This window comes from Pristis pectinata, chromosome 22 (genome assembly GCF_009764475.1).
Source record: "Pristis pectinata isolate sPriPec2 chromosome 22, sPriPec2.1.pri, whole genome shotgun sequence".
In the NCBI taxonomy this organism is placed as follows: domain Eukaryota; kingdom Metazoa; phylum Chordata; class Chondrichthyes; order Rhinopristiformes; family Pristidae; genus Pristis; species Pristis pectinata.
The window spans coordinates 12,310-35,621 of NC_067426.1; the positions used below are offsets into that span (position 1 = coordinate 12,310).

Sequence of the window (23,312 nt, forward strand, 5' to 3'; positions counted from 1 at the left end):
AACTAGGTGTGTTTACCCTGGAGTGGAGGAGATTAAGTGGAGATGTGGTTGAGGTATCTAAAATTATGAGGAAACATTTTCCCCATACCAGAGGTAGATAAAACTAGGATACAGGTTTAGGGCAAGGGGGATATAAGGGGGATCTTTTTCACCCAGAGAGCAGTGAGTACTTGCAATGCACTGGCCAAGAAAGTGGTTAAAGCTGAGTTAAGAAGCATCTAGATAAGCACTTTAATTGCTTCTGTGTAGAAGGGTATGGGAGATGGGATTAGTGTGTATGGTTGCTTACTGGTCAGTATGGACGTTGTAGGCCGAGTGGCCTGTTTCCATGCTGTATGACTCTATGTCTCAATGTGATAGGTGGAACCAGATCAGTAGGGGGAAAATTGGGTGGATGAAGCCACGCTGTGGGGGAGGGGAGGGCATGGGAAAAGTGGACAAAGTGACAGAGAACCTGGGTGGAGTGGTAAGAGTGGGAAGGGAATCCATGGGGTGTGGATTACCTGAAAATAGAAAATCCATGTTCATACCATCCGGCTGTTGGCTAGCCAGGTGGAATATTGTTTTGTTGTCACCATGGTAGTGAAGGCCAATAACAGACAGTTTGGTGTGGGAATGGGAAGGGGCATTGAAATGACTTGCAATGGTTGTTGCGGAAAGGGGGCAGGTGCTGAGAAACAGTCACCTAGCCTATGCTTGGTCTCCAGTTTCTGGTAACCCACACCCTCTGTGTTCCTTTTCCACTCTCACCAGTCCTCCAGGTTTTCTCTCCCTCTGATCACCTTTCCCAGTTCTTCCCCTCCTTCACCTACTCCATCTGCCTATCATTACCTCCATCATCTGGTTCCAACTATCAATTACCAGTTCCTGTCTTGCCCCTCCACCACACTTCTATATACTGGCCATTTATCCCTCCCACCCCACCTTACAACCCCCAGCATTCAGATGCAGGATATTGACTCAAGACATCAACCATCCCTTTTACTTCTCAACCCATTGATTTCTTCCACAGAACATAGAAGAGTACAGCAGAGTAACAGGCTCTTTGGCCTATGATGTTGTGCCGAACAAGTGAAAGCAATGACACCTAATCTATTCTGCCTGCACATGGTCCATATCCCTCCATTCTCTGCATATTCATGTGCCTATCTAAGAGCCTCTTAAATGCTTCTATCAAAGCTCCTTCCACCACCACCCCTGGCAGCACATTCCAGGCACCTACCACTCTGTGTAAAAAACTGCCTCGTATATCTCCTTTGAATTTCCTTAAATACATACCCTCTAGTATTAGACATTTTGACCCTGGGAAAAAGATACCAGCTGCCTATTCTATCTGTGCCTCTCATAACTCTATAAACTTCTATTAGGTCTCCCCACAGCCTCCGCCACTCCAGAGAAAACAACCCTAGTTTGTCCAACCACTCCTTATAGCATCCAGGCAGCATCCTGGTAAACCTCTTCTGCACCCTCTCCATAGCCTCCACATCCTTCCTATAATGGGTCGACCAGAATTTAACGCAATATTCCAGATGCACCCTAATCAGAGTTTTATAAAGCTGCAACATGACTTCCTTACTCTTATACGCAATGCCCTGACCGATTAAGACAAGAAAGCCGCATGCCTTCTTTACCACCCTATCTACCTGTGTTGCCACTTTTGGGGAGCTATGGACTTGGACCCCAAGATCCCACTGTACATCAATTCTCTTAAGCATCCTGCCATTTATTGTGTACAATTCCCTTGCATTTGAATCCCAAAGTCCAACACCTCACACTTGCCCAGATTAAACACCATCTCCCATTTCACCACCCATATCTGCAACTGATCTATATCCTGCTATATCCTTTGACAACGTACTTAACTATCTACAACTCCACCAATTTTTGTGTTGTCTGTGAACTTACTAATTAGCACATCTACATCTTCATCCTAATCATTTATACATATCACAATCAAAAGAGGTCCCAGCACTGATCCCTGCAGAACACCACTGGTCACAGACCTCCAGTTAGAATAACACCCCTCCACTACTGTCTTCTATGGCCAAGCCAATTTTGAATCCAATCTTCCAAGTCACCTTGTATCCCATGCATCATAATCTTCTGGGTCAGCCTACTGTGACGGACCTTGTAAAATGCCTTACTACAACGTACACTGCCCTACCCTCATCAATCATCTTTGTCACCTCCTCAAAAAACTCAGTCAAGTTTGTAAGACGTGACCTGCCTTGCATAAGAGCATGCCGACTATCCCCTTTCCAAATGTGAGTAAGTCCTATCCCTAAGAATCCTCTACCCTACTACTGATGTGAGGCTCACCAGCCCATAATTTTCTGTATTATTTCTATTGCCCTTCTTAAATGAAGAAACAAAATTGGCTACTCTCCAGTCCTCTGGGGCCTTGCCTGTGGCTGGAGAGGAAACAAAGATCTTTATCAAGGCTCCAGCAATCTCCTATCTTGCACTTCTCAATAACCTGGGATAGATCCCATCAGGCCCTAGGGACATACCCACCTTAATGTTCTTCAATAGACCCAACACCTCCTCCTTCTTGATCTCAACATGCTCCAGAATATCAGCATATCCCTCCCAATCTCACAATCCTCCATGTCCTTCTCCTTGGTGCATACTGATGCGAAGCACTCATTTGGTACCTTGTCCACATGCACTGGCTCCCTCCCAAGAGCCATCGCTCCCACCTTCCTCTTGTTCCAACCAGCTCCCTTCTCCCAAGGCCCAGACAAGGGGTACAAAGGCCGGATGGGGCTCAGACCAGAGGTACAAAGGCTGGACAGGGCACAGACCAGGGTACAGAGGTCAGATTATGCCCAGATCAGGGCTATAGCTGACCTTGGAATAGGTCATCTGAGTATGTGTTCTAGAGCCTGGATTAAGTCCTGCATGAGTGTCTCTACCCTGGATCCTGGGTTAGGGCCTGTCAAAGGGCCTGGTATCTGGATTAGGCCTTGGGAGATGGTCTGGAGCATGGACTGAACTGGCATGTTGATTGAGTCACTGTAGCCATGTTTATTCTGAGACTCTTCATAGACCTGGAGGCCTGAAAGGAAACAGACAACAGATGGTGAGGGAGAAAATGCAAGGGCTTTGCGGGGGTGTGTGAGTTTCCCCTCCTTCTCTACACTCCCTCCTGCCTACTCTCTCTCTTCTCCCTTTCTCCTTCTCCCACTTCTTCCCATCTCCCCAATTACTTTCACTCCCTAGTACTCCCACACTACTTTATCTCCTCTTCCTCTCTCCCCTCCATCATTCTCTCCTCTCCTCTCCCCTTAACCCCTCCCCTCTCTCCTCTGCCCCTCCTATCTCTCCAACACTCCTTTGTCTCTTCTCCCTCTCTATTTTCCCTCCCCACTGTTTTTGTCCAGGCCTCCTCCCTCACCACCCCTCCTGTGGAGCGTCACTCCCTCATTGACCTTCCCACAGAGCAGTGCTCCCTCACCACCCCTCCCACTGTTTTTGTTTGGTGGAGTTGTGGATAGTGAAAAAGGTTGTCGAAAGATACAGCAAGATATAAATCAGTTGGTAATTTGGGTGGAGAAATGCAGATGGAGTTTAAGTGTGAGGTGATACATTTTGGGAGGTCAAATGCAAGGGGAAAACGTACAGTAAATGGCAGGACCCGTAGCAGCATTGATGTACAGAGAGATCTTGAGCCGCAAGTCCACAGCTCCTTGAAAATGGTAAGGCTATTGGACAGGGTAGTAAAGGTGTGCTTGCCTGCATCATTCTGGGTGATGAGTACAAAAGTTGGCAAGTCATGTTGCAGCCATATAAAACATTGGTGAGGTATCAGGAGTATTGTGTGCAGTTCAAGTCACCGCATTATAGGAAGGATGTGAAGAGTTTGGAGAGGGTGCAGTGGAGGTTCACTGGGATGTTGCCTGGTTTGGAGTGTATTAGCTATCAGGACAGGTTGGACAAACTTAGATTGTTTTCTCTGGAACATCAGAGGCTGAGGGGCAACCTTATAGAAATACATAAAATAATGAGAATCATAGATAGGGTAGATAGAGTCCTTTTCCCAGGGTGGAAATGTCAATTACTAGAGGGCATAGGTATAATGTAAGGGGGGGGGTGGGGGGGAAGAGTTTAAAGGAGATTTACAAAGCAAGTTTTTTTTTCCCCCCACACAGAGACTGGTAGGTGTCTGGAATGTGCTGCCAGGGGAAGTGGTAGAAGCAGATACGATAGCAATGTTTAAGAGACATTTGGACAGACACATGAACAGGCAGGGATTGGAGGGATCCAGACCACGTTCAGGCGATGGGATTAATTTAGATTGGCATCATGGTTGGCACAGACATGGTGGGCCAAAGGGCCAACTTCAAGAGTGTGCTACCAAAATACTACCAGCACATCTCTTGTCCCACCAGGGGCTCAAATGCCCTTGACCATTGCTATACAACCATCAAAGATGACTACCGATCCACCCCCCCCCCCCCCACCTACATTTGGTAAATCAGACCTCCAGGCTGTGCTCCTTCTCCCTGTATACAAACAGAAACAGAAATGCGAGGATCCAGTACAGAAAGTCATACAGTGCTGGTCTGAGGAAATAGATAAGGTTCTACGTGACTGCTTTGAGTTGGTAGACTGGTCCATGTTCAAAGACTCAGCAGCCAACCTAGATGAGCATATCACCACCGTCACGGACTTTAATCGGCAAGTGTGTGGAGGACTGTGTACTGAAGAGGTCAATCTGTGTGTTCTCAAACTGGAAATCATGGACGAACCAAGAGATCCACTCCTCACTGAACTCCAGGTTTGTGGCGTTCAAATTGGGTGACGGTGACCCATACAAGACATTGGGATACAACCTTCATGAAGCTATCACAGATGCCAAGAGACAATACCAGTCCAAAATCGAGATCCAGACCAGTCGTCAGTTGTGGCAGGGCTTACCTGTTATAGTGGGCTACCAAACAAAATCGGGCAGCATCGCCAACAACTGCACATCCCTCCCTGATGAGGTTAATTCATTCTATGCACGTTTTGAACAGAAGGGAAATGGAATGTCACCATATGCCCCAACAGCTTCCAATGCACCTGTACCCACAGTCACTGTTGCAGACGTCAGATCAGTCTTCTGGAGAGTGAACCCACAGAAAGCATCTGGCCCAGATGGTGTCGCTGGCCGTGTCCTTAGATCCTGTGCAGATCAGCTGGCAGGAGTATTTGCAGACATTTTTAACCAATCAGAGGTTCCCATCTGCTTTAAGAAGACCACCATCATCCTGGTACCAAAGAAAAATAAGGTAATATGCCTGAATGACTATCTGGCTCTGATATCCACCATCACGATGGAGAGGCTGGCCATGGCACACATAAACTTCAGCATCCCAGGCAACCTTGACCCACTGCAATTTCACCCATCGCCAAAACAAGTCGAAAGCAGATGCCAGCTCCCTGGCCCAACACACATCTCTGAAGCATCTGGATAATAAAGACACCCACGTCAAACTACTATTTATTAACTACAGCTCCGCCTTCAAGACCATTAATTCCAAACAAACTCATCTCTAAACTCATAGACCTGGGACTCAACACCTGCCTTTGCAACTGGATCCTTGACTTTCTGACCAACAGATCGCAATAAATAGGGATAGGCAGCAACACCTCCACCACAACATCCTCAACATTTGTGCCCCACAAGGCTGCATCCTCAGCCCCCTACCTTACTCCCTATACACTCCAAGCCAGTGTAGCCAGACTCTGCTCTAACTCCATCTACAAATTTGCAGATGACACCATCGTAGTGGGTTGAATCTCAGATAAAACACACTATCATGCTGGAGGAACTCAGCAGGCCAGGCAGCATCCATGGAGAAAAGCAGGCAATCAATATTTGCTCTTCTCCATGGATGCTACTTGGCCTGTTGAGTTCCTCCAGCATCAAAGTGTTTTTCATCCAGATTCCAGCATCTGCAGTCACTTGTTTCTCTGAATCTCAGATAACGATGAGTATAGGAAGGTGATAGAGAACCTAGTAGCATGGTGTCATGACAACAACCTTTCCCTCAATGTCAGCAAAACAAAAGAGCTGGTTATTGATTTCAGGAAACGGATGGTCCACACGCTCCTGCTTACTTTGATGGTGCTGAGGTGGAGATGGTTGAGAGCGTTAAGTTCCTAGGAGTAAACATCACCAATAATACCTGTCCTGTTCCAACCATGGCCAAGAAAGCGCACCTCTGTTTCCTCAGGAGGCTAAAGAAATCCGTTCACCCTCACCAATGTTTATAACTGTACCACACCGACCTCTTTGCAGACTCTGGATTTGCTAAGAGGGTGTGGAGAAGGATGCAAGGGCCCTTGTTTCGGTTCATACCAAGCAGTTGCATAACAGAGGACTCTCTGATCTCCGGGCTGTTCCCAGAGGCACACACCAAGAGAGACATCAAGTGCTGCTGGAATGTCATCAACTCAGTGAAAGTCTGCCTGAAACTTGTTGGTCTTCCAGCACAGTGAGATGTCTGTAAAGAAATGCTGCCAACTGGCACATTCCAAGTTGCAGGAGTACGTGCTCGGTGCATCCAATGCAAAGGCTTTGTGGGGAAGGACCACAGTCTTGGCTCCTTCCACTAACACACATGGAGGGGCTGAGTCAGGTGGGGAAGCCCCTCAAATATTGAAATGATGTATCACACCAGGGAGGACACATAAGTGGCAATGGTGCTATAGTTTTAAAAAATAAGTTAAAACTACTTAATGCATGGGCCATGAATGTATAAATTTTGAACTGTTTCATCTTTTGTATTATTTTTGTGTGAATGAAGTTTATTGTTGAAATATAAAAAAATCATCCTGGCCCTAACCTTTAACGCCCTTATTAATCAAGAACCTATCAACCTCCACTTTAAATACACCCAATAACTTGGCCTCCAAACCACAGCCGTCTGCGGCAATGAATTCTGCAGATTCACCACCCTCTGGCTAAAGAAATTCCTCCTTATCTCTGTTTTAAAGGGAAATACTTGTTTTCTGAGGCTGTGCCCTCTAGTCCTAGACACGCCCACTACAGGAAACATCCTTCCAAATCCACTCCATCCAGGCCTTTCAGTATTGGGTAGGTTTCAATCAGATTCCCCCTCATCCTTCTCAACTCCAGTGAGTACAGGCCCAGAGACATCAAATGCTCCTCATACTTAAACCTTTTCATCCCCAGGATCATTCTCATCAACCTCCTCTATACCCTCTATTCCTTCTACCAAAGTGCATGACCATATACTTCCCTATGCTGTATTCCATCTGCCACTTCTTTGCCCATTCTCCCAACCTGTCCAAGTCCTTCCGCAGACTCCCTACTTCCTCAACACTACCTGCCCATCCACCTATCTTTGTATCATTCGCAAACTTGGCCACAAAGCCATCAATTCTGTCATCCAGATCATTAACTTATAACATGAAAAGTAGTGAACCAAACACCGATCCCTGCAGAACACCACTGGTCACCAGCAGCCAACCAGAAAAGGCCCCCTTTATTCCCACTCTTTGCCTTCTGCCAGTCATCCAATCTTCTATCCATGCTAGTACCTCTCCTGTAATATCATGGGCTCCTGTCTTGTTTAGCAGCCTCGTGTGCAGCACCTTGTCAAAGGCCTTCTGAAAATCCAAGTAAACAATATCCACTGGGTCTCCTTTGTCTATCCTCCCTGTTACTTCCTCAAAGGATTCTAACAGATTTGTCAGGCAAGATTTCCCCTCAAGGTAAACATGCTGACTGGCCTATTTTATCATGTGTCTCCAAGTACCCTGAAACCTCATCCTTAATAATGGACTCTTTATGGACATCTTACCAACCATTGAAGTCAGGCTAACCGGCCCATAATTTCCTGTCTTTTGCCTCCCTCCCTTCCTTCCTTCTTAAAGAGTGGAGTGACGTTTGTGATTTTCCAGTCCTCTGCAACCATTCCTGACTGCAGTGATTCTTGAAAGATCACTACTAATACCTCCACAATCTCTTCAGCTACCTCTTTCAGAACCCTGGGGTGTAGTCTATCTGGTGTAGGTGACTTATCTACCTTCAGACCTTTAAGCTTCCCACGCACCTCCTCCTTAGTAAAAGTGATGACATTCACTTTTGCTCTGATTCTCTCGAATTTCTGGCATTTTGCTGATGTCTTCCACGGTGAAGACTGACACCAAACATTTATTCAGTTTGTCCACCATTTCTTTGTTCCCCATTACTATCTCTCCAGTCATTTTTCAGTGGTCCAATGTCCACTCTTGCCTCTTTTACTCTTTATATATCTGAAAAAACTTCTGGTATCTTCTTCTATATTATTGGCTAGCTTACCTTCATATTCCATCTTTTCTCTCTTATGCTTTTTTAGTTGCCTTCTGTTGGTTTTTAAAAGCTTCCTAATCCTCTAGCTTCCCACTGATTTTTGCAATACTGTATGCCCTCCCTTTCACTTTTATGCTGTCTTTGACTTCCTGTGTCAGCTACAGTCGCCTCATCCTCCCTTTAGAACGTTGCTGCTTCTTTGTGGTGAACTGATCCTGCATCTTCCGAATTGCTCCCAGAAACTCCTGCCATTGCTGCTCTGTCATCATCCCCGCTCGCATCCAATCAACTTTGACCAGCTCCTCTCTCATGCCTCTGCAGTTACCTTTACTCAGCTGTAACACCGATACACCTGATTGCAGCTTCTCCCTCTCAAACCGCAGGGTGAATGCTATCTTTGATGTGAAGTAAATATTTGGAGCAGCGCTGTTCAGACAATGAATGTGTTGGTGGGGAGGAGCGGTTTGACCACCATTCAAGACAAAAATAGAGGGCTATCAAACCTTCCAGAGGTACACGGAGATGTTAAACCCCCACAGCGGACATTCAGAGACACGGCAGCCCTACCTCCCGAGCTCAAGTCTCCACCGCCATCTCTTCACTTGACCCGCTGCTCGCGCTCCGCTGACGTAAACACGCGCTCCGCTGGTGGCGCGTTTCTGGCCGCGCATGCGCGCTCAACCGCTTCTCTCCGGCTGTTTGCGGCGCCAGGTCGTAGATGCGGTTGTTTGCGGATTATTTGGTGTTTATTCAGTAGCCGTGCGGAGCTGGCTGCTTGGCAGGTCTGGTGAGTTATTAGTCATCGTCGTTGAAAGCCTATCAGTTTTCGCCGTAGCCGCGTACAGTCGTGGTTCAGGCCTCGGGGTGGCGCAGACTGGGAACCGGCTGTTCTGTTGCTTGGTTTCCGCTTGTGATTCAGGAGGCCCGACTGAGAACTGGCGCCGCTGTCCAGGTTTGAGCCGGAGCTGCGAATCTGCTCAGGAGCGGCCGGTTTCTCTCCCCCCGACACGCCCAGTCACAACCAGATGTCCCCCGAACCCGAATCTTCACCTGACCACCCCTCTAAATGGCCGCAATTGTATAACTAATCTTACCCCGAAACCCTGTCTGTACCTTTCACGCTGTAGCCCACCACAGTACAGCCCTCATGCAAGCCAGCCATTCCCTAACGACATCCGCAAGTTGTGTTAGTGTGTACAGTACAGGACAAAGGGAACTGGGTGGTACATCATAGATGCCTCAATGTGTTCTCACTGCTGCTATTGGTTGGTCTATACTCATTAATTATTGTGTCGGTATTCAGCCTGAAAGATTCAGTTGCAAGTTTATCTTGATGTCATTGTCATTGAGTACTACAGCACGGTAACAGGCCCTTTGGCCCATCTAGTCCATGCCGACCTGATCATCTGCCTAGCCCCATCTACTTGCACCCATACCATATCCCTCCAAACCCCTTCCATCCATGTACCTATCCAAATCTCTTAAATGTTACAATTGAACCCACATCCACTACTTCTGCTGGCAGCTCATTCAAAACTCGCATCACCCTCTAAAGAATTTTTCCCTCAGATTCCTCTTTCACCGTAAACCTAACTCCTCTAGTTCTCGTCTCACCCAACCTGAATGGAAAAAGCCTGCATGCATTCACCCTATCTATACCCCTCATAATTTTGTATACTTCTATAAGATCTCCCCTCATTCTCCTGCGCTCCAGAGAATTCAGTCTGAACCTATTCAACCTTTTCCTATAACTGAGGTCCTCAAGACCTGGCAACATCCTTGTAAATTTTCTCTGCACTCTTTCAGGCTTATTGATATCTTTCCTGTAGGTAGGTGACCAGAACTGCACACAACACTCTAAATTCGGCCTCACCAACGTCTTGTACAACTTAGACATTACATCCCAACTCCTGTACACAGTGCCTTGATTTATGAAGGCCAGTGTGCTAAAAGCTCTCTTTACGACCCTATGTACCTGTGGTGCCACTTTCAAGGAATTATGGATCTGTATTCCCAGGTCCATTTGTTCTACTGCACACCTCAGAGCCTGACCATTCACTGTGTATGTTTATTCTGGTTTGTCTTCCTAAAGTGCAACACTTCACACTTGTCTGCATTAAATTCCATCTGCCATTTTTCAGCTCATGCCAGCTGGTCAAGGTCACACTGCAAGCTCTGATAGCCTTCCTCGCTGTCCACAATGCCCTTAATCTTTGTGTCATCTGCAAATTTGCTGATCCAGTTTACCGCATCATCATCCAAATCATTAATATAGATGATAACAACGGACCTAGCACCGATCCCTGCAGCGCACCACTAGTCGCAGGCCTCCAGTCAGAGAGACAACCATCTACTCCCACTCTCTGGCTTCTCCCACTAAGCCAATGTTGAATCCAACTGACTAATTCATCCTGAATGCCAAGCGACTTAATCTTCTAGACCAGCGTCCCATGCGGGACTTTGTCAAAGGCCTTGCTAAAGTCCATGTAAAAATGTCAACCACCTTTCCTTCATCAACCTTCTTGGTAACCTCCTTGAAAAACTAAGGTTGGTTAGATGTGACCTACCACGCACAAAGTCATGTTGACTATCCCTAATCAGGCCCTGTCTATCCAAATACTTAAATATCCTGTCCCTTAGAATACCTTCCATTAATATACCCACGACTGATGTCAGGCCTATAATTTCCCAGCTTGTTCTTCAAGCCTTTCTTGAACAACATTAGCTATTCTCTAGTCCTCCGGTACCTCACCTGCGGCTAAGGATGTTTTAAGTATCTCCGCCAGGGCCCCTGCAATTTCTGCACTAGCCTCCCACAAGGTCCGAGGGGACACCTCGTCAGGCCCTGGGGATTTATCCACCTTCATTCACCTCAAGACAGCCAGCACCACCTCTCTCATAATCCAGATGTGGTCCATGACCTCGCTACTCTTTTCCCTCAGTTCCATTGTCTCCAGAGTAAATACAGATGCAGAAAATTCATTTAAGATCTCCCCCATCTCTTTCCGCTCCAAGCACAGATGACCACGCTGATCTTCAAGAGGACCAATTTTGTCCCTTTTGCTCTTAATATAGCTATAGAAACCCTTGGGATTCTCTTTCACCTTGTCTGCCAGAGCAACTTCATGTCCTCTTTTTGTCCTCCTGATTTCTCTTTCAAGTGTTCTCTTGCCTTTCTTGTACTCCTCAAGTGCCTCATTTGATCCTAACTGCCTATACCTGACGTACGCCATGTTTTTCTTTACCAGGGCCTCAATAACCAAGGTTCCCTAAAGCTGTTAGCCTGGTCTTTTATTCTAACAGGAACATACAGATTCTGTACTCTCAATATTTCACTTTTGAAAGCCTCACTTACCAAGCATCTCTTTGCCAGAAAACAGCAAGATCCCTTCTGATGCCAGCAAAATTGGCCTTACTCCAATTTAGAATCTCAGAGGACCAGTCCATAGAACACTCCAGCACAGAAAACAGGCCATTCGGCCCTTCTAGTCTGTGCCAAAACTTCATTCTGCTAGTCCCACTGCCCTGCACTCGGTCCATAACCCTCCAGACCTCTCCCCTCCATATATCTATCTTATTTATTCTTAAAATTTAAGAGTGAGCCCGCATTTACCACATCAGATGGCAGCTCATTCCACACTCCCACCACTCTCTGAGTGAAGAAGTTCCCCCTAAACCTTTCCCCTTTCACCCTAAAGCCATGTCCTCTAGTACTTATCTCTCCTAATCTAGGTGGAAAGAGCCTGCTCACATTTACTCTGTCTATACCCCTCATAATTTTGTAATCCTTGATCATATCTCCCCTCATTCTTCTATGCTTCAAGGAATGAAGTCCGAACCTGTTCAATCTTCCCCTGTAACTCAACTCCTGAAGACCTGGCAACATTCTAGTAAATCTTCTCTGCACTCTTGCAATCTTACTTATATCCTTCCTATAGTTAGGTGACCAGAACTGCGCACAATACTCCAAATTTGGCCTCACCAATGTCTCATACAACCTTACCATGACATCCCAACTCCTATACTCAATACTTTGATTTATGAATGCCAGGATGCCAAAAGCCTTCTTTACAGCCCTGTCTACCTGTGACGCCACTTTCAGAGAATTATGTATCTGAACGCCCAGATCCCTTTGTTCCTCCGCACTCCTCAGTGTCCTACCATTTACTGTGTATGTCCTCCCTTGATTTGTCCTTCCAAAATGCAACACTTCACACTTGTCTGCATTAAATTCCATCTGCCATTTTCTGGCCCATTTTTCCAGTTGGTCCAGATCCCTCTGCAAGCTTTGAAAGCCTTCCTCACTGTCCACAACGCCTCCAATCTTAGTGTCATCAGCAAACTTGCTGATCCAATTTACCACATTATCATCTCGATCATTGATATAGACAACAAACAACAATGGCCCCAGCACAGGTCCCTGAGGCACACCACTAGTCACAGACCTCCAGTCTGAGAAACAATCATCCACTACCACTCTGTCTTCTCCCACACAGCCAATTTCGAATCCACTTTACAACCTCTCCATGGACACCTAGTGTCTGAACCTTCTGAACTAACCTCCCATGTGGGACCTTGTCAAAGGCCTTACTAAACTCCATGTATACAACATCCATAGCTTTTCCTTCATCTACTTTGTTGGTACCCTCCTCGAAAAACTCTACAAGATTTGTTAAGCATGATCCACCACGCACAAAGTTATGCTGACTATCCTTAATCAGCCCTTGGTTGTCCAAATACTTGTATATCCGATCTTCCAGAACACCTCCCAATAATTTATCTACTACTGATGTCAGGCTCACTGGCCTATAATTACCTGGTTTACTTTTAGAGCCTTTTTTTAAACAGCGGAACAACATGAGCTACCCTCCAGCCCTTTGGCACCACACTCGTGGCTAAGGACATTTTAAATATATCTGCCAGGGCCCCTGCAATTTCTACACCAGTCGCTCTCAAGGTCCAAGGAAATATCCTGTCAGGCCCGGGGGATTTATCTACCTTTATTCGCTGTAAGGCAGCAAGCACCTCCTCCTCTTTAATCTCTATGTATTCCATGACACTACTGCTTGTTTCCCTTCCTTCCACATCCACTATTCCTGAGTAAATACTGATACAAAAAAACTGTTTAAAATCTCCCCCCTCCATCTCCTGAGGCTCCACACAAAGACAACCACCCTGATCTTCTAGGGGACCAATTTTGTCCCTGACAATCCTTTTACTCTTGATATACTTGTAGAAACTCTTTGGGTTTACCTTCACATTATCTGCCAAAGCAACCTCATGTCTTCTTTTTGCTTTCCTGATTTCTTTCTTCAGTATTTTCTTACATTTTCTATACTCTTCAAGTACCTCATTTGTTCCTAGTTGTCAATACCTGCTATACACCTCTCTTTTTTTCTTAACTAGATCACCAATATCCCTTGAAAACCAATGTTCCCTGTGCTTGTTAACTTTGCCATTAATTCTGGCAGGAACATGCAAACTCTGCTCTCTCAAAATTTCACCTTTGAAGGCCTTCCACTTACTGAACACATCCTTGCCAGAAAACAACTTATCCCAATCCACTCTTCCTAGATCCTTTCTCATTTCCACAAAATTTAGAACCTTAACTCAAGGACCAGACCTATCCTTATCCATAATTAACTTGAAACTAATGACATTATGGTCACTGGACCCAAAATGTTTGCCGACACATACTTCTGTCACCTGACCTGTCTGATTCCCTAATAGGAGATTGAGCATTGCATTCTCTCTCATTGGTACCTCTATATATTGATTTAGAAAACTTACCTGAACACATTTGACAAACTCCAAGCCATCCAGCCCTTTCACAGTGTGGGAGTCCCAGTCAATATGTGGAAAGTTAAAATCCCCTACTATTACAACTTACTGTTTCTTACATCAGTCTGCTATCTCTCCACAGATTTGCTCCTCCAATTCTCTCTGACTATTGGGCAGTCTTTAATACAACCCTATTAGTGTGGTCACACCTTTCCTGTTCCTCAGCTCCACCCATATGGCCTCTGTAGACGAGCCCTCCGGGCTGTCCTGCCCATGCACAGCTGTGATATTTTCCCTGACTAGTAACGCCACTCCTCCCCCTTTCATCCCTCCCCCTCTATCACATCTGAAACAATGGAACCCTGGAACATTAAACTGCCAGTCCTACCTCTCCTGCAACCAAGTCTCACTAATAGCAATAACGTCGTAATCCCATGGGCCAATCCACGCCCAAAGCTCATCTGCCTTTCCTACAATACTCCTTGCATTGAAATAGATGCACCTGAGAACATTTCTATCACGTACAAACCTTTGATTTCTGTCTATACCTGCAGTCCTCGCAGGACCTTTATCCTACTCCTCCTCCTCACTATCTGCCCTAACACTCTGGTTCCCTTCCCCTGCAAATCTAGTTTAAACCCCCCGGAGCAGCACCAGCAAACCTACCCGCAAGTATGTTAGTCCCCCTCCATTTCAGGTGCAAACCGTCCCGTTGGGACAGGTCCCACCTTCGCTAGAACAAAGCCCAATTGTCCAGAAACCTGAAGCCCTCCATCCTGCACCAGCTCCTTAGCCACGTATTTAGCTGCATTATCCTGCTATTTCTAGCCTCACTAGCACGTAGCACAGGTAGCAATCCTGAGATTGCAACCCCGGAGATCCAGTCCTTCAACTTTGCACTTAATTCACTAAACTCTCTTTACAGGACCTCCTCCTCCTTCCTATCCACGTCATTGGTCCCAACATGGACCACGACATCTGGCTGCTCACCCTCTCTCCTGAGAATATCTAGAACTCTATCCGAGATATCACAGACTCTGGCACCAGAGAGGCAACAGACCATCTGGGATTCTCGATCTCTCTCACAGAACCTCCTATCTATCCCCTGAACTATCCAATCCCCTATCACTGCTGCTCTCCTCTCCCTTTCCCCACCCTCTGAGCCACAGGGCTGGACTCTGTGCGAGAGGCACTGCCACTGTTGCTTCCCCCAGGTTGGCTGTCTCCCCCAACAGTACTCAGACAGGAGAACATATTGTCAAGGGGTACAGCCACAGGGGTACTCTCCAGTACCTGACTCTTCCCCTTCCCCCTCCTGTCTGTGACCCACTTGCCTGTCTCCTGTGGCCCCGGTGTGACCACCTACCTATAACTCCTTTCTATCACCTCCTCATTCTCCCTGACCAGAAGAAGGTCATCGAGCTGCCTCTCCAGTTCCCTAATACGGTCCCTTAGGAGCTGCAGCTTGACACACCGGGTGCAGATGTGGCCATCCAGGAGGCTGGGAGACTCCAGGATCTCCCACATCTGACACCGAGCACAGACAACCGTCGTCACACTCATACTACTTCCTCGCCTTGCCCCGTTACCTCCTAAGCCTGTTACCGCCTAAGCCCTTTGAGCCAAAGCCCAATCACTGCTACCTCACTGCCTGTTACCTACTCCAAACGCTGCCCGCTGGATATGGCGGTCTTTCTTTTAAACCTTTCGCGTTAAACTGGCTGACGTCACGCACCTGCACAGTCTTGCCTCTCCTTTCCCGAGTAATAAATTTAAAAAAGAACTTAGCTTCTCTTCTGGAAATTCTCGGCTGTTCTACTCGCAGCCCTCTCGCTCCGAATCAAAACCACTGAAGACTTCGTGACTTTTTAAACCTTTCGCGCTCAACTGGCTGACGTCACGCGTCTGCACAGTCTTGCCTCTCCTTTCCCGAGTAGTAAATCTAAAAATAAACTTAGCTTCTCTTCCGGAAATCCTCGGCCGTTCTACTCGCAGCCCTCTTGCTCCGAATCAGTCCTATCCTTCTCCATGATTATCTTGAAACTAATGGAATTATGATCACTAGATCCATGGTGTTTCCCTATAATGTAATTCCTTTGTTTTTATTTGATTAATAAGCTTAGTTGGTAAATTGGTTTATTATTGCCACATCTACCGACGTACAGTGAAAAAATTGGTTTTGCATGCCATCCATACAGATCATTTTATTGCAACACTGCATTGAGGTAGTACAAAGGAAAACAATAACAGAATGCACAAAAAAAGTGTTACAGTTACAGAGAAGGTGCAGCGCAGGTAGAAAATAAGGTGCAAAGTCATAACGAAGTTGATTGTGAAGTCGAGTCCATCTTGTCTATGGTGCATCGATGAAAATTGGTGAGGGTCAAAGGGGATGTGTCAAATTTCTTTTGCCTCCTGAGGAAGTAGAGGTGCGGGTGAGCTTTCTTTGACATGGTGTATGTGTGTTTGGGCCACTGCAGGCTCATGGTGACGTTCACTCCTAGTAACTTGAAGCTCTAAACCCTTTCGACCTGTTGATGTACCGTACTCCGACTCATTGTTATTTGAGATTCGGCCCACTGTGGTGGAAACTTGTAGATGGAGTTAGAGCAGAATCTGGCAATGCAGGCGTGAGTGTACAGGGAGTTGAGTAAGGGGCTGAGGATGCAGCCTTGTGGGGCACCAGTGTTGAGGAAAATTGTGGCGGAGGTGTTGCTGCCTATCCATACTGATTGTGGTCTGTAGGTCAGGAAGTCAAAGATCCAGTTGCAAAGGGAAGTGTTGAATCCCAGGTCTAGGAGTTTGGAGATGAACTATTATATTAATTAAGGTGAATACTGCATCAAGCACTTGAAGTTCAATGTCGCATAGGATGTTTGCTTCATTTGCGTCATGATAGGTAAGAACAACTGCTTTGGACCATTGCCTAATCCTATTTGTCATATCTGTCATCCTGGCTGCTGAATGTTTGCAACAGAAACGCTGCTGCAATAGAATCAATCTTGAAAAATTCCAATGAATTATTCTGTCAGTACTTCATAAATAACCCGATGACTCCCAGCCAGAAGGAGCCACAAAGTCCATAGTATCTGATAAGTTCCGATACCACCAATAAATAGCAATGTTGAAGACACCCTTGACTTCTTTACCAGAAAATGCTGAGATTGATTTCATGAGAATGAATGGGAAATCCAAGAACTAATTAGTAGTAGGGAAATTATTGGAGAAGATAGTTGGGGATAGGGTCTACTTGCATCAGGGAAAGCATAGACTAATTAGCATGGCTTTGTGCGGTGGGGGGGAGTTCATACAAACTTGATTCAGGTTTTTTTGAGGTAGTGATGAAGATTGATAAGGGTAGAGCATAGAACAGTACAGCACAGGAACAGACTCTTTGGCCCACAGTCTTTGTGGTGACTGTGATGCCAATCTAAACTTATCACATGCACAAGGCTGCAGATGCTGGGATCTGGAGCAACAAACAAGATGCTGAAGGAACTGAGTGGGTCAGGCAGCATCTATGGAGGGAAACGGACAGTCAGTGTTTGGGTTGAGAATCTTCATCTGGCCTGAAAGATAAAGGGAAGGTAGCCAGTATATATAAAAAAAATGAAGGGAAGGGGTGAAGCATGAGGGGCATAGATTGGGTTAATGTGCACAGGGTTGGGGAATCAAGAACCAGAGAGCATAGGTTGATAAGAAATGAAGGGCTATGTGGGAGGCAAGGGTTAGATAGATATTAGGGTAGGATAAAATGTCGGCACAACATCGTGGGCCGAAGGGCCTGTACTGTGCTGTAATGTCCTATGTTTAATGTGAGAGGGGAGAGATTTCATGGGAACCTGAGGGGAAACTTGTTCACCCAGAGGGTGGTTAGTGTATGCATTGAGCTACCAGGGGAAGTGGTTGAGGCAGGTAAATTAACAATATTTAAAAGGTACTTGGACAGGTACATGGATAGGAAAGGTTTGGAGGGATATGGGCCAAATGTGGGCAAATGGGATTTGCCTGGATGGGAATCTTGATTGGCATGGACCAGTTGGCCAAAGGGCCCATTTCCATGCTGTATGACTATATGATTCTAAGAGCTAGCAAGCAATAAGTGGATCTAGGTGAGGAGGGGTGATAGGCAGATGGAGGAGAGAAGAGTTGAAATAGCAACAGAGGCTGGGAGGTGACAGGTGGAGGCAACAAAGGGTTGCAGATGATGGTATCTGATAGGAGAGGAAGGTGGAGCATGGAATCGAATAAGGGCGGTGGGTGGACAGAGGTGGGGAAAGAAACTGGGTGACGGGGTGTAGGAGGAACTGGGTAGATCAGGGGGAGAGGGAAAAGGGACAGATGGGGAGCAGTTTGCCTGAAATTAAAGAATTCAACATTCATGCCATCAGGTTGTAGACTTCCCAGATGGCATATGAGGTGCTGTTCCGCTACTTTGCGTTCAGCCTCACCCTGAAGTGGAATAAGCCAAAACTCAGACATGTCAGTGTGGGAATGGGGAGGAGAATTAAAATGGCCAGCAACCGAGTGCTCCAGAAGGCCATTGCAGATGGAGCCCAGGTGCATCGGATGCAATAAACGAGGCGGAGGAGATGCGTGTGAATCTCTGCCTCACCTGGAAAGGCTGTTTAGTGCCTTGGATGGTGGTGAGGGAGGAGCTGTAGGGATAGGTGTTACACCTCCTACAGTATAAAATTAATAAAATTGGTAAATTGGTTTATTGTCACATGTACTGAGGTACAGTGAAAAACTTTGTTTTGCATGCCATCCATACATCATCACATCAGTACGTTGAGGTAGTACAAGGGAAAAGCAATAACAGAATGAAGATTATACTGTTAGAGTTGCAGGGGAAGTGCCGTGCAGGTAGACAATAATGTGCAAGGCCACAACGAGTTAAATTATGAGGTCAAGAGTCCATCTTATGATACAAAAGGTCTGTTCAATAGTCTTATAACAGTGAGATAGAAGCTGTCCTTGAGCCTGGTGGTATGTGTTTACAAGCTTTGGTACCTCCTGCCTGATGAGAGGGGGTGAAAAGAGAGAATGTCTGTGGTGGGAGGGGTCTTTGATTATGTTGGCTGCTTTTCCAGGCAGCGAGAATTGTAGACAGAGTCCATGGAGGGGAGGTTGCTTTTTGTGATGTGCTGAGCTATGTCCACAACTCTCTGCAGTTGCCATACCAAGCTGTGATACATCTGGATAGGATGCTTTCTATGGTGCATCTACAATAATTGGTGAGGATCAGCGGGAACGTGCTAAATTTCTTTAGCCTCCTAAGGAAGTAGAGTTACATAGGAAAGTGTCTGGGGAGGGAGAGGAATGGGTGGGGAGGGATGAGCGGACCAGGTAGTCACAGAGAGAGTTAGCCCTGCAGAAAGCAGAGTGGGGAAGATGTGGCTGGTGGTGGGATCGCGTTGTAGCTGGTGGAAGTTGTGAAGAATGATGTGCTGGATGCGTAGGGTAAGGACCAGGGGAACTCTATCCCTGTTCTATCTGGGGGGAGAGGTGGTAAGAACTGAAGTGCAGGAAATAGAGAATGAAAAACATTGCTGTTGTTTCAGCTTCCACTACGTCCCCTGGCAGTGCATTCCAGGCAATCTGTAAAAAAAAAGAAAACACAAAAACTTTCTCCACGTAGCATGCAATGTTGGTGCTGGAAGAGTGGTGACACTTGCGGGCTGCCCCCAGCATATTCTTAGCAATGCAGAAAGATGTATTTCACTGTGTTTCGATGTACATGTGACTAATAAATAAATACCTATATATCCTTTAAACTTTCCCCCTTTCACCTTAACGGTGTACCCTCTCGTACTTGACATTTCCACCATGGGGGAAAAGGATTCTGACTGTATACCATGTCTATATATCTCATAAATTTATATACTTCAATCAGTTTGCACTTATCCTGTGCTCCAGAGAAAACAATCCAAGTTTGTCCAATCTCTCCTTGTAGCTAATAGTCTCTAATCCAGGCAACATCCTGGTGAACCTCCACTCTGCATCTTTTTGCAACCTCCACTCCTTCCTGTAACACATAAGGTGTAGGCAGCAAGGATCAGATAGGGCTCATGAAGAATATAGGGTAGCAAGGAAGGAACTTAAGAAGGGGCTGAGGAGAGCAAGAAGGGGACATGAAAAGGCCTTGGCAAGTAGGATTAAGGAAAATCCCCAGGCATTTTTCACATACGTGAAGAGCAGAAGGATGACGAGAGTAAAGGTAGGACCGATTAGAGACAAAGGTGGGAAGATGTGACTGGAAGCTGTGGAAGTGGCTGAGGTTCTCAATGAATACTTCTCTTCAGTATTCACCAAGGAGAGGGGCCTTGATGATGCTGAAGACAATGTAAGTAAGGTTACTGTTCGAGAGCATGTTGATATCAAGAGAGAGGTTGTGTTGGAGCTGTTAGAAAATATTAGGACAGATAAGTCCCCGGGGCCTGATGGAATATTCCCCAGGCTGCTCCGCACGGCGAGGGTGGGGATTGCTGAACCATTGGCTAGGATCTTTGAGTCCTCGTTGTCCATGGGAATGGTACCGGTGGGTTGCCGGGTGGCAAATGTTGTCCCCTTATTCAAAAAAGTTAGTAGCAATAGTCCAGGGAATTACAGACCAGTGAGCCTTACGTCTGTGGTGGGTAAGCTGTTGGAAAGGATTCTTAGAGATAGGGACTATGAGCACTGAGAGAATCATGGACTGATTAGGGACAGCCAGCATGGCTTTGTGAAGGGCAGATCATGTCTCATAAGCCTGATAGGGTTCTTTGAGGAGGTGACCAAACAGATTGATGAGGGTAGTGCAGTAGATGTGGTCTACATGGATTTTAGTAAGGTGTTTGACAAGGTTCCACATGGTAGGCTTCTTCAGAAGGTCAGAGGGCATGGGATCCAGGGAGGCTTGGCTGTGTGGATTCAGGGTTGGCTTGCCTGAAGAAAGCAGAGGGTTGTGGTGGAGGGAATGCATTCGGATTAGAGGGCTGTGATTAGTGGTGTCCCACAAGGATCAGTTCTGGGACCTCTACTTTTCGTGATATTTTTTAATGACTTGGATGAGGGGGTAGAAGGGTGGGTAAGCAAGTTTGCAGACAACACAAAGGTTGGTGGTGTTGTGGATAGTGTGGAGGACTGTCAGAGATTGCAGAGGGATATTGATAGGATGCAGTGTGAGGTGGTACACTTGAAGGACAAACTCCAAGGCGGAGGACAAGGTAAATGTCAGGATTCTGGGTAGTGCGGAGGAGCAGAGGGATCTGGGGGTTCATATCCACAGATCACTGAAAGTTCCTCACAGGTGGATAGGATAGTCAAGAAAGCTTATGGGATGTTAGCATTCATAAGTTGTGGGATCGAGTTTAAGAGCTGCGAGGTAATGATGCAGCTCTTCAAAACTCTGGTTGGACCACACTTAAGAGTACTGTGTCCAGTTCTGGTTTCCTCATTCTAGGAAGGATGTGGAAGTGTTGGAAAGGATGCAGAGGAGATTTGCCAGGATGCTGCCTGGTTTGGAGAGTATGGATTATGAGGAGAGACTAAGGGAACTAGGGCTTTACTCTTTGGAGAGAAGGAGGATGAGGTATACAAAATATTGAGAGGAATAGATAGAGTGGCCAGCCAGCGCCTCTTTCCCAGGGCACCAGTGCTCAATCCGGGAGGGCATGGATTTCAAGTAATGGGTGGAAAGTTCAAGGGAGATATCAGAGGGAGGTTTTTCACCCAGAGAGTGGTTGGTGTATGGAATGCGCTGCCTGGGGTAGTGGTGGAGGCAGGTACCTTGGCCAAGTTCAAGAGATTGTTGGATAAGCATATGGAGGAATTTAAAATAGGGGGATATGTGGGAGGAAGGGGTTAGATAGTCTTCGGCGTGGTTTAAAGGTCAGCACAACATGGTGGGCTGAAGGGCCTGTATTGTGCTGTATTGTTCTATGGTTCTAGACAAATGCAAACTAAAAACTTCAAAGAAAAAAACTGGACTGATATTTCTTAAATTAAAAAAAAGATTATTATGTCGTCAGCTCTGCTCTATATTCAAAGGTTATTGAAGGGGATTCAAAAAAAGTCTGCTTATATCTTATGGAAATATTGAATAAATGGACTCCAAAGTTCCTCAAATTTAAGTGAAGGATCAACAGTACCACTCCTAATTTTTTTCTAAGTTTAAACATGTTATAGTTTGAGAAAAGCATTGAAATGTAGTAGGGGGTATAGGGAAATAGAATGGATCTCTTGGCCATTAATGTAACAAAAGCAATCGTATGACAAGCTGAAGTGGATAAATGGCCAGAATCCATCATTAGTAACCCAAAAATTGCAGTAATAGGATAGGGTTGTAGATCAATATTCAATACAGTTGAAATAATATTAAAAATGTCTTTCCAATATTTTTCCAAAAGAGGACATGACCAAAACATATGTGTCAGGGAAGCCACCTCCGCGTATCTGTCACATATAGGATTTATATGGTGATAAAAACAGGCTAACTTATCCTTAGACGTATGGGTCCTGTGAACCACCTTAAACTGTATCAAAGAGTGTCTAGCACACATTGAAGATGTATTAACTAATTGGAGAATTTCCTTCCATGTTTCTATAGGTAAAAGTATCTGGAGTTCTCTTTCCCATTCACTCTTAATTTTATCAAGTGTCTCCAGATGTATTTTCATAATCAGATCATAAATTATTGCAACCAAGCTCTTCTGATAAGGATTAGAACCTAAAGTTTTTCCCGCAATTTCAGTTTTTTTTTGGTATCGGAAAAGAAGGTAAAGTAACTTTTAAAAAGTTTCTTATCTGTAAATATCAGAAAAAATGTGATCTAGGCAAATTGTATTTATTAGACAACTGTTCAGAAGACATAAAACAGTTATCAATGAATAAATCATGAAAGCATGTTATTCCCTTCATTTTCCATAAAGAGAAAGCTAAGGCAATTCTAGATGGTTGAAAGAAAGAATTAGATTGGATAGGACTTAACCATAGAAAATCACAGCACAATACAGGCCCTTCGGCACAGCTTTGTGGGCCGAAGGGCCTGAATTGTGCTGTAGATTTTCTATGTTTCTATGTTGTGCTGACGCTCTAACCACACCTGAGACTATCTAACCCCTTCTTCCCACATATCCCTCTATATTTTAAATTCCTCCATATGCTTGTCTCAGCATCTCTTGAACTTGACCAACGTATCAGCCTCCACCACCACCCCAGGCAGTGCATTCCATGCACCAACCAC

The 23,312-nt window shown here is 45.7% G+C and overlaps 1 protein-coding gene and 1 long non-coding RNA gene across 5 annotated transcripts in view; one reads left to right on the top strand and one right to left on the bottom strand.

Moving 5' to 3' along the window:
* Window positions 1-968: 968 nt before the first annotated feature.
* Window positions 969-8,981, bottom strand: LOC127581851 (uncharacterized). The gene is made up of 3 exons (XR_007958023.1): window positions 8,873-8,981; window positions 4,921-5,252; window positions 969-3,058 (listed from the first exon to the last, which is right to left on the bottom strand). It is a non-coding gene; the product is annotated as an uncharacterized LOC127581851 (long non-coding RNA).
* A 7-nt stretch (window positions 8,982-8,988) lies between these two features.
* The window catches only part of tmem39b (transmembrane protein 39B), a 99,740-nt gene continuing 85,416 nt past the window's right edge, over window positions 8,989-23,312 (top strand). Inside the window, exon 1 of one of the 4 annotated variants that reach the window (XM_052036645.1) lies at window positions 8,989-9,092. The gene's annotated coding sequence lies outside the window, so the exon portion shown is untranslated. The remainder of the gene's footprint in view (window positions 9,093-23,312) is intronic. The other 3 variants (XM_052036650.1, XM_052036647.1, XM_052036648.1) reach the window with 3 other exon arrangements.